Source organism: Dryobates pubescens, chromosome 1 (assembly GCF_014839835.1).
Source record: "Dryobates pubescens isolate bDryPub1 chromosome 1, bDryPub1.pri, whole genome shotgun sequence".
NCBI classification, from domain to species: Eukaryota; Metazoa; Chordata; class Aves; order Piciformes; family Picidae; genus Dryobates; species Dryobates pubescens.
This window is the reverse complement of record NC_071612.1, coordinates 32,214,086-32,225,479: the sequence shown is the minus strand read 5'-3', so window position 1 is coordinate 32,225,479 and position 11,394 is coordinate 32,214,086.

Below are 11,394 nucleotides of genomic sequence, written 5' to 3'. Positions count from 1 at the left end.
GAAGGAGGAATGGATGGAATTTGGTGACACTTCTGGTCTGAAGATCCCCCTGCAATCACAGAAAGCTGGGCTTCTCAGTAGGGAAAATCAGTAGAGCTTGGAAAGGTAAAACCTTTTAAACTTTAAACTACTACAACCATTATGACCTATTTCATCTCAGTATGATGTATAGAAGAGCTTTGGCTCTACACAACTATGCTTTTAATTCATTTAAATTGTTAATTCAGCCAGGCTAAGGACAAGGAAAGTGGGATGGAGGAAATTATCTCAGCTTCAAAGAATATCCAGCTGCATTAACAAGAGAAACAGGAGGCTTTCTGCAAAGTCCTCCTCCTCCCTTGGCTTTCTGTAACAGCTCCAAAAATTCAGCCTTTCTGTTTGCTGCTTCTCTGATTTTGAAGCAGGGCTAACCAGTCCTGTGGTCATTCACCCATGGTTGCTTTGGCGAGTGGCTCCACCTGAGCATTCTGCCACCAGTCTCTTCCAGTGCAATCTTTTTCTCACCACAGCACAGGTTAAGTGCTGTTATCTCTTGCAGTTATCATTGCCATCTGATCCCCCTGACTGTTCCAATTATTCTGTGAAGTCTCTGGGATGTCTCTGCCCTCTCAAGAGGTCATTTCTTCCTGTTCTTGACTGAATCACAGAATCAACCAGGTTGGAAGAGATCTCCAAGATCATCAAGTGCAACCTATCACCCAACCCTGACTAATCAACCAGACTATGGCACTAAGTGCCTCATCCAGGCCTTTCCTAAACACCTCCAGGGATATCAACCCCACCACCTCCCTGGGCAGCCCATCCCAATGGGCAATCTCTCTTTCTGGGAAGAACTTCTTTCTAAGACCAAGCCTAAATTTCCCCCTGCATAGCTTGAGACTGTGTCCTCTTGTTCTGGTGCTAGTTGCCTGGGAGAAGAGACCAAGCCCCACCTGGCTGCAACCTCTCTTCAGGTAGTTGTAGACAACTGCTCCCTGCCCTGCCTTTGTGCCACACACCTCTGCTTGCCACTTGGTCTACTCTTATCCTACCAAGTTTATTTCTCTCTCAGCTTTTTTAAAAGCTAGCCCTGAGGCTAGAGCAGTCTGCCTGTATATAAATGCACCTATGGATGTATTTCATCTATCCAAGCCATGATCCTTTATTGGTGGCAGGTGTTTTGGTGACAGTTGGCTGGCAGATATGGGCAGTGGTGGAAGGAGGGCAACCTGTCCCTGCTTAAGAGGTATGTGAGGAAGCTTGGCTGGTGCCTGCCTGTACCATACCTAGCTCTTTCCAAAGCCCTGTGTCCATTTGTTTTAGCAGTACTTAGGGCTTCTTTGGAGTATTTACAGTTTTTTATTGGGTGTTGCTAAGAGACTCACATAACATAATGGGTTCACCAGTGATTCTGCTGTGGTGTGTTTATAAATGCAGGCTTTAGTGTCTTTGGAAAGTTCAGGATTTCACATTGGATGATGCAAGTTTACACAGAGGTAGAAATGTGAACCAGAAGAATGAGGCTGCTAAGGAAGAGTTTCTATTTTTGCCTGAAGTAGATGAGCATTGACTGACAATCCTTACAAGCACATGGCCCTGGCTTCTTATTGACTTATTGGCACTCTTTGATTTAAACTCTGTCCTGGGGAGGCACCAGGGAACATTCCTGTTGCAGCAGCAGAGCTATGTACAGCTATCCAAATTAATTACTCCTGTTCATCAACCCGGCGTACTCACCCAGGTCGAAGAGTATTTGTAACTTCATACAATCATAGAATTGTTCCAGCTGGAAAAGACCTCCAAGATCATCCACCACCATGGCCATTAAACCATGCCCCCAAGTGCTTGATCCACACATTTCTTGAACACCTCTAGGCATGGTGACTCTACCCTCATCCTGGGCAACCTATTCCAAGGCCTGACCACTCTTTCTGTAAAGAAATTTTTCCTAATAGCCAATCTAAACCTCCTCTGGCACAGTTTCAGGGCATTTCCTCTTCTTCTATCACCTGATAGTAGGGAGAAGGGGCTTTTTAGTCTGGAGAAGACTGAGAGGGGAGGTTTAATAAATGTTTATAAATATGTGAGGGCTGGGAGTCAAGAGGGAGGGGACAGGCTCTGCTCAGTTGCACCCTGGGATAGGACCAGGGGCAATGGATAGAAACTACAGCACAGGAGGTTCCACCTCAACAGGAGGAGGAACTTCTTCACTGTGAGGGCCACAGAGCACTGGAATGGGCTCCCCAGAGAGGCTGTGGAATCTCCTCTGGAGACTCTTTCAAGGCCCGTCTGGATGTGCTCCTGTGTGACCTGTGCTGGATTCTATGGTCCTGCTCTGGCATGGGGCTTGGACTCAATGATCTTTGGAGGTCCCTTCGAACCCCTAACACCCTGTGACCCCCACCTCACTCCAACCACCTTTCAGGTAGTTGTAGAGGGCAATGAGGTCTCCCCTTAGCCTCCTCTTACTTCAGACTAAATGATCTGAGCTCCCTAATTAGCTTCCTTGCCACAGTCCTGTGTCATGTAAACATGTTCAGACTGACCCTTCATTACATGCCTAGCAACTGGAGCCATTTTTATGCCAGAGTGATTAAGCGACCATCAGAAGGTCACAGGTGGAAGTCATGATCCTGGCCATGAAGTGGAGCAGGACCTGGAGGAGCTCTTTCTCAACAGCTGCCTGTAGTTAACTCTGATAGCCTAGCAGGGCATGTCATCAACTTAACTCCAGGCAGGTGATCTCCACTTGTTTTTCTCCTTCAGGTCGGAGAGCTTGGTGAGTGTTTCTCAGGGGAGAATTACTGGAGAGGGGAAAAGTGGTACAGGCTCTAGCAGTAAGACTGGTCATCAGTCTTCCCAAAACAGCCTTTGTGCTTTTTAATTGCCTTACAAATTAGACAAACTTCAGTTTCCAGTCTCAAGTTTTCATGGGCTGGAGAAAGGCATTGCCCAGGTAGCTCTGATCAGGAGGGTGTCAGTGGGCCCTTTCTGTCGCACACCACACTGCAGATCCCGTGGAAGGAAGAGTCTGCAATGCAAGATCCTGCATGGGTAAGTGCTGTTGCTTGTGTAACTGCCTCAGTGGTGGGCTGGGATGACATTAACTGTAGGATATCTGAACAACTGGGTGGGAAATTTGAAGAGGTGCTGCCTTGGGCCCATTCTTCCCTGGGACCTTTTTTCTCCTCAATATCCTTCAGTATCCTTTAATCACATCCTGCACGTCTCTTGGATATTTTCTGCCAAATTTGTCTCCTGGTCAAATCAGTGTCAAAAGTGGAATCAGGCTGTAAGAGAGTTTGTTTATGCTTCTCCTTTCCTCAGCTTCTTGGAAGAGGCAAACCCTGCAGAAGGGAGGCAGTTGCTTCTATTTCATGTTAAAATGTATTTGTGTATCTGTGCTGACTCATTTAAATGCTTGCTCCACTGACTGACTTCCCTGTGATATACCTTTGATATTCATGCCCTTTAGACACCACAGTTTGAACACCTGACTTTGCAACTGCAGTGAACCAGGTCCTGCTTCTGTTACATGAAATGATCCTTCAGCTTTGACTTTATTTAGGCAAGGAATTGCTCAAAGTACCTTTCAACATAAGCCAAAGGCAGTAGAAATTGTCTATCTCTTTAAATGCATCAGCACGGCTCAGCTTCCTAAAGATGTTTGGTGCCTAATTGCCAGTGACTTGGCCTCTGAGCAGTCAGTAGATCAAAGATTTCAGAGGCATGAGAATCAGCAATTTGTCTAAAGCTTTTTTTTGGGGGGGGGTGGGAAGGTGGTTTGGGGAAGGTATTTATCAGAATGAGGGAGGCTGAGCTGTGCAGAGGCAGGTGCATTTGCTCCTGTGGATAACCTCTCTTTTGAAGAATTAGTTTGGCTGTTTCCTATTTTTAATGCTTTTGAAGTGCATCCGAACGTGACTGAAATTGTAAAGGCTCAGTGTATCCTGCATGGTGTTGCAAAATGTAGTCTGAGAACCTGATGGCAAATAACCTGTGTTTGAGATGGAAACTAAGTAGAAAGCAATGAATATTTCACCAGGTGTGTAATAAGGCCCTGCAGGAGGTGGAGAATGATTTGTGGCATGCTTGTTGAGCAGGAAGGAATGTGGCCAAGCTGACAGTGGTCTGCCTGGGTTGTTTATTTCCTAGTGGTGGCAGAAGCGCAGAGACAATAAAATCTGAGATCAGGGCAACTCTGAGCCTCCCACAGAGAACCAAAGTCCTGCTTTTGAGGAATGAGCAGAAGTAAAGATCCTGTGAGGCACTATGGCAACCATCACCAGGGATACCATCACAGATCAGAAACATGTTTATCTGGAGGAATTACAAGCCGTGGGGTGGGATGGCAAACTTGGAAAGGGAGTTTTAAAAGTAAAAACACTGTCAGCTGCTAATTGCAGTGGCATAAAAACGCCACACTTTGACTTCTTAATAAAACAAAACTGCTTTGAACAGATAGTGCAGCGAGCACCTGCCAGAAATAGCTCCAGAGAGCTGTGTTGCCAAAATATCTGTATGGAAGTGAGCTGGGTATGGCGCAAGAGGGGAAACAAGACCAGCAAAGTCACTGCAGTAGAACCTAGGTAAAGATCTTTGAACAAAGCAGAAGTAAAAGAAAAAAGAAAGACAGAACCAAACCAACCAACCAACAGCAAAACCAACACAAACCAAAAATAAAACCTACAAAACAATAACCCCAAACAAGCAACAACCAAAAAACCCCAACCAAAACTCAGTTAAATGAATAATGTCAGAAATGTTTCATGGTCCTGTGTAAGACCAACCCAAACTGACCTCCAAAGTTAATCCTGTTTGTGGGTGAAGCTAGTTCTGTTGGGTATAGAATAGTCCTCATGGCTGGGGGTCAGCTGAGCTGTACCCACACATGGCAAAGGTGGAAGCCCCACCAGATTCTTGGCCTGGCTTTGTTTGCAAGAGGGAAGTGCCACATTCTGTTCCTGGAGGCACTTCATCCACTTGGGTCCAGTTTCTGTCTTTCAACAGAAGACAGATACTTGGTTGAGTGTTATGAAAATGAGCTACCTACCATTTATGCAGAGGTTTGCAGTTGTACAGAGTTGGTTTACAAAATGCTGGCTGCTGCCATGTGTTGGCATGCTTCACAATAGACAGTTTTTATCATGTGTCTGGGATCTTTTTCTCTTCCATCTTGTTTCTTCATGAGTTTCACATAGTTCTTCCTGATGCTCTCAGTTCATATCTTCTGCAGAGATAGAAAAAGATAGTGTTATCCTTTGCTCATGCTGAACCCTAACAGAATGTTAGGGGTTGGAAGGGACCTCAAAAGATCATCCAGTCCAAACCCCCCTGCCAGAGCAGGAGCACCTAGGAACACATCCAGGTTGGTTTGGGATGTCTGCAGAGAGGGAGAATTGACAACCCCCCTGGGCAGCCTGTTCCAGTGTTCCATCACCCTTACAGGGAAAAAGTTTTTCCTCCTGTTTCCATGGAACTTCCTCTGCCTCAGCTTCCACCACTGCCCCTTGTGCTGGCATTGGGCATCACCCAGCAGAGCCTGGCTCCAGCCTCTGGGCACTCACCCTGCACATCTTTAGCAACAGCAATGAGGTCACCCTCAGGCTCCTCCTCTCCAAGCTACAAGAGCACTCAGCTCCTTCAGGCTCTCCTCATGAGAGAGGCTCTGTGCTGGACTCTTTCAAGCAGTTCCCTGTGGTCTTGAACTGAGAGGCCCAGAAATGGACACAATATTTCAGATGTGGCCTCACCAGGACAGAGTAGAGAGGTGGGAGAACCTCTCTCAACCTATTAACCACAGCCCTTCTAATCCACCCCAGGATGCCATTGGGCTTCTTGGCCACAAGAGCACATCAACTATGAGTGGTCCTGTAAGATCACTCTAATATTAATACAGCAGCAGTCTCCAAATCTCAGAGCTAGGCCTGGTGCAGAAGTGAAATTGAACTCTCTTTCTGGTAGTTGGATGGTTCCAGTCTTCTGATTCACCTCTCTGGGTGTATTAATATCCAGCAACCTTTACAGGTGCTTCACTTAAAAAGCCATCCAGTATCCCACAAGTCCCTCAGTATCTGCTGGGATCCCCAGCTGGTGCCACTTGGCTTCCCCATGAAGCTGGAGGCTGTTGTCCAGGGCTGGGTTACCCTGATGGGGTGTTTGCATACCTGCTTGTACCCTGCACCACCTAAGAGAGAAAAATAAGCAAGATTGCAGTCTATACTGCTGCTGCTGAGGCAAGTACAAAGCAGCCTAAATCAGAAAAATATTTCTGCTGTTTGAGATTTGAGAGAAAGTAGCATTGTTTGTGTAGTAGTAGCCTAATCCTGATTTGGAGTAGCAAAAAGCTGTTTCTGAGTAGCAGGGAAGACAAAAGACAAAGGCAAATGATCATTGCTTCTCAGTCTCCAAAACACTGCCACTGCAGTATTTTCTCAGGTGCTTTTGTGAGTGCAGTGTTTGCCTCCCAAGAGGCCATCAAACCATTTCTCGGTGCCTGTGTCTTGGCTTATGACTTAAGAAATGAGCATTTTATTCTGCCCTGTTGTTTAACATTACTCTTCCCTGTCATTGGCACTAATGTGCCACTGTCACTCACACACTGACAAACACTTAATTATCCTTTCAGTGGCTGCCTTACCCACATTAAATTAACCAATACATGCTGCATAAAAGCTGAAATGGCTCAGCTCAGTCCAGCAGCCAAGAAGCTCAATCACTCCCTGCAACTGATATCTTTGGTTATATTAGTATTGCAGCCTTATTGTTTTTGAAGGCAATTACAGAATCATAGAATTGTGAGGGTTGGAAGGGACCTCAAGCATCATCCAGTTCCTACCCCCTGCCATGGGCAGGGACACCTCACACTACAGCAGGTTGCCCAGAGCCACATCCAGCCTGGCCTTCAAAACCTCCAAGGATGAGGCTGCCACCACCTCCCTGGGCAACCTGTGCCAGTCTCTCACCACCCTCATGGGGAACAACTTCTTCCTAACATCCAATCTCAATCTCCCCATTTCTAGTTGTGCAGCCTGGATTTTCTTGCTGCTGAGCTCACAGACCTTTATCATTTCAGTTTGCTCTATAGCTGAGTTTGCTTGAAGTGGGGAGTTACAAGATTTTTATTTTTTTCCTTCTAATCTTTTTTTCCCCTTGAGTTTCAAGGCTGGCAGAACAGTGTCTAGGACAAGGGACAATGGATAGAAACTGCAGCACCCAAGGTTCTACCTTAACATGAGGAGGAGCTTCTTCACTGTGAGGGTCTCAGAGCACTGGAGCAGGCTGCCCAGAGAGGTTGTGGAGTCTCCTTCTCTGGAGCCTTTCCAGCCCTGTCTGGATGTGTTCCTGTGTGACCTGTGCTGGATTCTATGGTCCTGCTCTGGCAGGGGGGCTGGACTCGATGATCTCTACAAGTCCCTTCCAACCCTTAACATCCTGTGAGCCTTTGATCCCATGTTGTGATGCAGGCAGCTGCTGCAGCTGTTGTGTGGGTGATGCACTTCCCTGCATAGCTTCCTTCTGCTTCCCGCTGGGGCACTTGCTTGCCTTCCTCTCATGGCAGTGTTGTGCCCAGGCTTCTCCAAGTGGATGACCACATCCTTGTGGAGCGGTTTGCTCTGAGTGGGGAATGATTCAGGTGTTTGTGAGGATTAAGAAAGACAGCAAGGCCTCTCCTAATGATTCAGTGTAGTAGTTAGAAAAGCCAGGGCTTATTTCTAGGTAGATGTGATCATAGTTTTCCCTTTATAAATGCATACACCAAGTACAACTCAATTCCACTGCCATATGAATCAGAGGATGTGCCTATATAGAAAGCCTGCTGATGTGGGGGCTTCAAGCTGCATTGCTGCAGAGAAGCTGTGACTCTCCCTTAAGTGATTTTGGAAAGTCCATCTTGACAGCTGGGTTCCATGACCTTAGAGGTCCTTTCCAACTCAAATGACTCTATGCTCTATTACAAATAGAAGAATCAACTCTCTGCACTAGGTACACAGCACAGAGACTCTCTGCACCACCTAATCACAGGATAGTAGGGGTTGGAAGAGACCTCTGGAGATCTTCAAGGCTAACTACCCTGTCAGAGCAGGACTATAGAATCTAGCACAGGTCACACAGGAACACATCCAGACAGGACTGCAAAATCTCCAGAGAAGGAGACTCCACAACCTCTCTGGGCAGCCTGTCCCAGTGCTCTGTGACCCTCACAGTGAAGAAGTTCCTCCTCATGTTGAGGTGGAACTTCCTGTGCTGCAGTTTCTATCCATTGCTCCTTGTCCTATCACAGGGCACAAGTGAGCAGAGGCTGTCTCTTCCTTCCTGACACTCAGACCTCAGATATTTATAGACATTGATCAAATCCCCTCTCAGTCTTCTCCTCTCCAGACTGAACAGCCCCAGGGCTCTCAGCCTCTCCTCACAGGGCAGTGTTCCAGTCCCTTCAGCATCCCTGTAGCCCTCTAATGGGCTCTCTCGAGTAGATCCCTGCCCTCTTGAACTGGGGATCATGAAGATAATCATGATAATAATCATGAAGATAATCATGATAATAATCATGAAGATGGGGTGAGAAGGAATCTTATTTCACTTCGAAAGAGTTGCTGTGAGAAAGCAGCAGAGCTACAGCTTTCTGCTTGGTTGGGAAACATCATTTAGATCCTTGGATCTCTCTCTTCTTGGTATTTTCACAATCTATTTTTATAGCAAACTAAATAGAAAGGGCATGGATGAATTTTCAATTCTATTATGGATCAAAACTTTTTAGGGGTAACTCACAAAGAGATTCATATAACAGCTCCCCCACAGCCCCAAGGCTACACACCTAAAATTAGAACCACTTGGTTCAGAGAAGACAGCAACAGTGAAGGCTGGAGGATGGTTTTCATGCAGTGAAAATCAGTAAGCTTTCACAGCTCCCAGCAGAGCCTGTTCCAGCAGAGAACTTGGCTCCCTAGCTGCACACAAGGCTTGTTGTCAAAGGTGACTCTTCTTGGAGATGCATGCCAGGGTTAACAAGCTGCTGGGCAGCTCCAGAGTGAAAGAGATAAGGCTAAAAGCTCTGGGGAAAACCTCAGGTTTTCTAGTGCCTTATTCCTTAATCTCAGAACTAGATAAGAATAATTAAACACCTCGATGGAAACTTTCCACAGTAAATTTGGTATTTGGTGTCAGAGACTTCTGAACGGGACAGCAATGTGCTCTTGTGGCCAAGAGAGCCAATGGGGTGCTGGGGTGCAGCAAGAAAAGGGAGGCAGCAGGGCTAGGGAGGTTCTTCTCCCCCTCTACTCTGCCCTGATGAGACCATACCTGGGGTATTGTGTCTAGTTTTGGGCTCTCCATTTCAGGAGAGACAGAGACCTGCTGGAGAGAGTCCAAGGCAGAGCCAGGAGGATGCTTAGGGGATTTGAGCATCTGCCCTGTGAAGAGAGACTGAGAGCCCTGGGGCTGTTTAGTCTGGAGAAGAGAAGGCTGAGAGGGATCTGATCAATGTCTATCAATATCTGAGGACTGGGTGTCAAGTGGAGGGGGCCAAGCTCTTTTTGGCGGTGCACAGCAATAAGACAAGGAACAATGGATACAAACTTGAACATAGAAGATTTCGTCTCAACATGAGGAGAAACTTCTTGACAGTGAGGGTGGCAGAGCCCTGGAGCAGGCTGCCCAGAGAGGTTGTGGAATCTCCTTCTCTGGAGCCTTTCCAACCCCACCTGGATGCATTCCTGTGCAGACTTCCCTGGGTGATGCTGCTCTGGCAGGGGGATTGGAGTGGATGATCTCTGGAGGTCCCTCCCAGTCGCTAACATTCTGTGAATTTAGGGGGTTATAATGGAGTAAAAGGGGCACAAGCTGCCCTGCCTTTTTAAATAGGCTTCAAACAGTCTGCATGCAGCTTCTAGCTGTCTATTTAATCTCATTAACTGATTTTATTTACTTCCTTTGTGGTGAGTCCATCAGCTAAGATACAATGGGACTGCAACAGAACTCTTTCATTTAATGGCCCTCATTAGACTGTGAGGTTCTCACTTGGATGAATAAGGAATTATGAGCAATTTAACTTGTGAAAGGCAGCAATGATCACAGACTGAATTTGACCTGAGGGAGGGAGCCAGGAGGAGCAGGAAATATTATTAACACTAAACTAATGTTGTCATCCGCATGGGATCTGTGTATGGGAAAGAAATCTAGGATCTGAAGACCCTGGCTTGCTGTAGCTATAAATGCTCATGAACCAGCCATAATATTCTGACATTTGGACAAACAGGTGGTGGAGTCACCACCCCTGGAGGCGTTCAAGAGGGGATTGGATGTGGCACTTGGTGCCATGGTCTGGTCATGAGGTCTGTGGTGACAGGTTGGACTCGATGATCTTTGAGGTCTCTTCCAACCTTGGTGATTCTGTGTGATTAAAATGCAGTATCTGAGCAAAGCAACTTTTGGTGAGTGCTCTTCCCACTGAAACAAGTTGAAATCCAGAGTGCCCATACCATATCAGATGTGCAAGACCAAGCAAGCCTCTATTCCGTTTTTCCATCTCTGGCACTGAGCAGGTTCAGACTCACAGCTTTCATCAAGCAGCCTAAATGCAGCATCTACTAAAGGCAAGGGAAGAGATTTCAGTGGTGTCCAGTGACAGGAGCAGAGGTAAAAACTTGAAAATAACAGTCCTCCATCTCAATATGAGGAGGAACTTCCTTACTGTGAGGGTGGTAGGGCACTGGAACAAGCTGTCCAGGAGGTGGTGGGATCTCTATCTTCAGAGTCAACCAAAATCAACCTGGACTCCATCCTGTGTAACCTGCTTTAGGGTTATGGCAGGGTGGTTGGACTAGATGATCTCCAGAGGTCCCTCCCAACCTCTGTCTTTTGATTCTGTGATTTGCCTGCTGATTTCAGGAGAAGCAGAAGCAAGCCATGTCAGTGGCATTTGTATATTCAGTGCCTCTTTCAAAGCCAAAAAACCCCAGAAGATAACATTTTGAATACTAACAAAATAGATTCACACACACAATCACAGAATCAGCCAGGTTGGAAGAGACCTCCAAGATCATCAAGTCCAACTGATCACCCCACCCTATATAATCAACCAGACCATGGCACTAAGTGCCTCATCCAGGCTCTTCAACACCTCCAGGGATGTTGACCCCAACACCTCCCTGGGCAGTAAATCCCAATGGGCAATCTCTCTTTCTGGGAAGAACTTCTTTCTAAGACCAAGCCTAAAATAGTTGAAGTACATTGCATGCATCTACATTAATACCAAAATAGCTGAATCTGAAAGAATTCTAGTCAGGATGTTCTCACTTTTCCTTGTACTTATCTGTGTTCCATGGGAGGCACTTTGGAGTTGGTGGTGGTGTTACTTAGCTGAATCTCATCCCTTCTCAAGGCCAGCTGACTTACTGCCCTGTATTGTAATAA